Genomic DNA, 6000 nt, shown 5'->3' with positions numbered 1-6000 from the left:
GAGACCTGGATCTCCAAAAATGGAACTAACTGGCCTGTTTCTGCAGCTGCCCTTGACTGTCCCCAGTCTCAGAAAACCCTGAACCCTTGGGTCTTTCCTCTCCAGCTGAGTCTGGACCACAGCCCTCTGGCGCTGTGACTGCTGTCCCTTGGTCTGCAGTCAGCTCTGCCACTGGCATTATACAGTTCCTATGTTCATACAAATGAGGCAAGCCGTCAGGAGACCTCGTGCTTATCCAATCAGCAGTGATGGAGAGGGGGCAGCGGTCCCACTGCTCAAGGTCTCAAATGCCAAGTCCTTCAGTCATGTGTCAGCCGCAGACCCCAGCCGTTCCTCGGGAGCTCATGCCTGAGGACACTCATTGAAATATAGATAAATCCATCAAAAAGAAGACACACAGCGTCCATCCACTCCTGTCTCAAGCAGCCCTTGTCTAGTGTGCCATTGCCACAGCCCTGAACAAATCAAAGGATATTATTTTCAAAGTGCCGAAAGCCTTGCTGAAATTCACGGAGAAGCGCAGAGACCTGTTCACCTGTCTGGAGGCCAGAGACTTGTCACACAAAGACAACAATGCTAATGCCTTCTTCGCATCCCCTATCAGCTGCCCCCCACGTTCCCACACTGGCCTTAGTAGCAGCCAGCTAGACATTACTGAAAGCTAGTACTGAGGGCAGTTCTCTATTAAATCCTCCCCCAAACCATCTTTTGCCCTGTTTTTTAAAAAGAAAAGGACATTTCAAACTGATGATGTTTAAAACCTTGGTGTTCAATAAATACTTGATCTTTCCAAGGCTCCTTAGAGGTAATCAGTACGACTTTATGTTAGATAAAAATAATAATATAAATAATAATAATAATAGCAATAAATAATTGGTCTGAGTATCCTGGCCAGATGAGTACATGGTTCACATTTTCCTTTCCAGATGTTCAAACCAAGGATTGCTCCCACAAAAGGCCTGGTACCAAGGTCTTTTTTTAAAGGGCTTATTTTAAATACAAAATTATACAGGGAATTAAAAGAACCAGGGCATCCAGGAAGCATGGAAGATGGACCAAGGGAGACCCCCTTTTCACATTTGTGAAGCCAGTGATGCAAATCAAAATGCATCTTACCAGAGGCTTCCACACTGACAACTCAGAAACACAAGAGGCTTTCTCTGCGTTAGAAAGCCCTTTAGAAAAGGTGACGGCCACCAGGGTCTCCGCTCAGAAACTCAGTTCCTAACACATTCCACTTCAGAGCACTCCAGGCCTCTCTAGCAGGTGCCCCAGAACTGTGCTGAATCTTGTATTTCCCACCAACTAGATGCTCTCGTTGGCAGTGGCTCCTGGCTCAGCATAAGCATGTCGGTGCGGCCTTGTGTAGATTCAGGCTGAGTCAGTGAGCTGAGAGCTGGCCATCAGAGCTGGCTATCAGAAAGAACTAGGGATAAAGACTTCTCTTCATTGCTAATGCAGGCTAATTCACTAATGGATGAATTGATTCCCACCCCCCACCCCATGGGCAAAGGCATCTACCAAATTTTAGACTTCAATTGTGTGAGAATTACTTCTGCACTTCAGCCAGTAAAAGTACCTGTAACTGGGCTGGGGTTTTTGCTTTTGGAATCTTGCCAGCATGTGAGGGAAACAGAACAAGGAGGCACTGTATTGCTGAGGCCAGGAAGGAATGCAGGCATTTGGAGAGGTCCCGTCCAAAGAGACCTCTCATGACTGAGTGCAGCTCACACATTTGTGGGGCTCAGTCAGTCTGGGATGCCCCGACAACTTCAAGGACTCCTGAAAAGCAGCTCATTTTCTTGCCTGGAGGACCACACAGCCAGTGTCCTCGGGCCCCTGCAGGCATTTTCCAGACTTTCAGGAGAGCCCTTGGGTTCTGGTCTTTCAAAGCTTTTCTGGCTTCCAGATGTGTGAGCAGACCCTCCCAGGCCACTTCTGAAGATGGTTTTCCATTAAACTGTGCACACGCGTGCTCACTGCAAACTCTGCCTTTCACCATAGACTCTCTGGCCCTTCAAACACCAAGGCTGAGAGGGCTCTGCAGCAGTGGCCTGGGATCTACCACTCCCAGGAACTGCCCATCGCTCAGGGGATAACACCCAGGGCTAACTGTCAGCTGAGTGGAAACTGAACTCAAGCCTCCAAACACACCCGTAAGAGCATCTAGACCACAGGTGGCCTCTGGGAAGGCCTGGGACACATTATCTTTATTGTGTTGGTTGGCAAGGAAGACCCATAGTAACTGTGGAAAGGCCTGTTCTTGGAGCAGGAGATCCTGGGCTGTATAAAGGAGAAAGGGAACTGAGCAGCAGTGTGCATCCATCGCTCTCTCTTCCTGCTTACGGCTGCCATCAGCTGCTGTAGGTCCTTGCTACCTTGACTTCCTCACCCGGATGACTGCACGGAGCAAAAGCGGTCCTTTCTCCCCCAAGACATGGTCATCAGAGCGTTTATCACAGTCTCAGGACCAGAAACCAAGACAGGATGGACTGTGCCTCTGAGGATGGACGGCCAAGTTAGGACACTCAGCAGAAAGCAAATATTCAGGGACGTTCATAGGGGTCCAGGTAGCCAACCACACTTTGGCCCTTGGCAACAGGAGATGCTTGCGTGTTTATTCTGCAAGTTAGGACACTGAGACAAAGCAGGAAATGTTGTGTGATATTTTGATCATATTCTGACAACAAAATATGCTTTGAGTCGGAGGGAGGGCTGTGCTAACCACTTACTGGCCGAAATTAACCATAGAGGTCTTGGAGGACTAAGGACAGATAGGAGACAAGAGAGGATTTCAGCCTTTTAGGCTTGAGGAATGGAAGAGAAAGGTCATAGGCGGTTTCTCCATCCCTCTCTGATCATTCGGGTCCTTACCCCATAGTTGATTGCCTATTTTTTATTGATAAACATTTTAGGGATGGGGACCACTCAACAGGGCACAGCAGATCAAGGCAGCCAGGACAGGACCCACACCTGCGGCTCTCACGGTCCACTCCATCCAGCATCGAGCTGAGCAAGCCTCCACCCTCCTTGGCCTCTGGTCACTTCTGTCCCACCCTTTCCAGCCGGGGACAACTTCTGGTAAATACGCTATGTGCAAGTCCAGGTGTGAGGAAGCCATGTTGTCAGTGACCTCTGCTGTTTCACACAAAGGCCTGTGCTGGACCTGACTCCCTGGACATCAGACATGGCCATGCGGCCTTGCCCAGCCGTGAAAGCAAAAGCAAAGATGGTAAGTAAACTAGAGCCAGATGGATGACTTGCTGGTGCCAGGCCCGCTGGCTACCTCCTCACCTGCTACAGAGGTCACAAGACTACACATAGATGTAGGGAGAGATCAGGGTTACAGCTGCCAGGAGCGTAAGGCAGACACACGGAAACTGCAGAGAACGGTGGGGTCTGGGGTATAGACGTTCTTCATGTTAGACACAGAGGTAGATGGCCATCCTTGCTCTCCTGTCTCATTAAGGACCTGCTCAGGAAGACTGGGAATGGCAGAGGTCAGGCCAGAGAGATGTTTAGGTGGGCAGAGGTATTTGCCGCCAAGCCTGACAACTGAGTCCAATTCCCAGGTCCCATACGAAAAGAGGAAGCAACAGCCAAAGCTTGTCTTCTGACTTCTGATTTTCACTATGTGTCATGTCATGTCTGTATCACCAACACACACACACACACACACACATGCACACACACACACACACACACATATACACAGAAAGCTAGTGCAGTCTGGATGAAGGGAAATGATTGCCTTAATACACATCCTAGCCGAAATGTGGTCGCATCAGAATAATTGGGTGAAGTGTTTATGTATATATTGGAATTACTTTTTAACAAGTGTGTGAAATTCCATGAGAATTTGGAAATCAATAGTTTTGAAAACTTAGCAATTGTCAAACTGACAATTTTTTATGCCAGGAATGCTAGTGTATGCTTGTCATCCCAGCGCTTGGGAGGTAGACATGAGGACCTGCGGTTCGAGGCCAGTCTTAGCTATACAACAAGTTTGAGGCCAACCTGAGCTGTGGGAGAGGTGGAAGGAGGGAAGGAGGGGGGAGGGGAGGAGAGGGGAGGGGAGAGGAGGGGAGGGGAGGGGAGGGGAGGGGAGGGGAGGCGAGGGGAGGGGAAGGAGTTCTATTTTTCTAAGGCAATTTTCTGTGGAGCCTGTCAGTTTCTACAGCCAGGGTAGGGTGGCCACAATCTCCATGAAAGCGCAAGCCAGGCACACATCACATGCTCACCAGGTGGAGCGTGGTCGAGAATGTTGAACTCCACGTAATGGATAGACAGAAGAGTTTAGTGTGTGGCTGACAAAGCAGAGGCTGTTCCAGCAGCTGAAGGGCTAAGCTGAGTCATAGCTGGTGGTAAGTGGGAAGAGAAATGAAACACTCGCTAACACTGTGAGTTTTAATTTAGCTCCAACATCAACAAAAGCGAGGAGCCATGGATGTGCACTGCATTGTGCTCATCCTAAAAGTGAAGCCCTGTGAAGGCGACTTGCCCATGAAATAGATGTGAGCTGAGGGAGCCCCCCAGGGACCTTGGCAGTGTCTGTAGTTCCCCAGAACCTCTCAGACCTCAAAGGTCAAGAAATTGGGGGTCTGGACTCAGGCTGGGCTCTTTCCTCCGTCAGTCAATAGGTGTCCATGGACAAATTAATTTGCTGAGCCAAAGTCCCCTCTCTTCTAAAGCAAAGAATTGTAATCTCAGTCTCACAGCATAGAGCAAATCTTCCAGAACTTGTGCATGTTAGGGGGGTGCTTTCCTGACCACTTCTAGCTGGATTCGATTGGTCCATCTGGGGAAGAGCCTGGCGTCTGCAGATTGCAGACTGGGGAAACAGAATGTGGGGGTTGCTGAGCCCCGTGGCTCTGTTTGTCAGAAGGAAAGCAGGCCAAGACAAAGAGAGCTACGAGAAGAAAATGGGAAGGACTCAAGCTGGTGGGATCTGCATGAGAAGCTGTATGCTGGGTCATCCCATGGCCTCACCCATGCCAGACGGGAGGGAAAGGAAGGACTCAAGCTGGTGGGATCTGCATGAGAAGCTGTGGGCTGGGTCATCCCATGGCCTCACCCATGCCAGATGGGAAGGAAGAGTCTCAAGTCCCTAGGGTTGTACAATTGGTTGAAGGTGTGAGACAGAGGGCTGATATGTGAAATCTCTGACATTTTTATGTTTTATATTCTTTGTCCTATCATAAAATAGGGATTTCGTGTGGTGATAAATACTTTAGCCAGATAATCTGGTCAAAGGCACAAGGACAAAGCAGTGTGGAGAATGGAGATAAGAGAAATGGAAGGAAAAGACAGTCGATCAGAGCTTGGTGCAGACAAGTCTGGCCACTGGGCACAGGATTCTGGACTCAGAACCCACAGAGCATGGGCAAAGGAGAAGATGGTGCTGCTACCATCACCTGGCTCTCACGGTAGGCTTAGTTTGTGCTAAGAAAATCTTTCTTTTGTGGCAAAGAAAAGGAAGGCAGGCGACAAACTAAACAGCTATTACATGCCTAATTCAGTGGGTTTTTTTTTCATTTATCCTTTATATATATGCGTGTGCTTACACGAGTTGGTAAGCACCAAGTGAGGACAAGAAGCCAGAAGGGAGCATTGGATACCCTGGAACTAGAGTGACAAGCTGCTGCAAGGTGACACATGGGTCTTAGGAATGAACTCAGGTCCTCTGCGAGAGCACCAAGTCTCTTAACTGTTGAGCCATCTCTGTAGTTGTTCAGGAGTAACAATACAGATACCACGGATTGTTAACATGGAGAGTAGAGGCAGTATAATCAGTGCCCATGACCAATGGTCAATATCGGCAGGGAAGGGTGTGGTCGGTGGTGGGCATGGCTGGAGGTATGCATGGCCAATGATGTACATGATCAGTATCGAAGCCAGGGTCCTGAATCCAGGGCTGTGTGTGACAGCATCTTAACAGGGAGCCTAACACTCATTGTCGGCTTTCTGGGGTAAGAAGGACATTTATTCATTCCCACAGCC

This window comes from Microtus pennsylvanicus, chromosome 1, assembly GCF_037038515.1.
Source record: "Microtus pennsylvanicus isolate mMicPen1 chromosome 1, mMicPen1.hap1, whole genome shotgun sequence".
Classification (NCBI taxonomy): domain Eukaryota; kingdom Metazoa; phylum Chordata; class Mammalia; order Rodentia; family Cricetidae; genus Microtus; species Microtus pennsylvanicus.
This window is presented reverse-complemented; position numbering follows the sequence as displayed.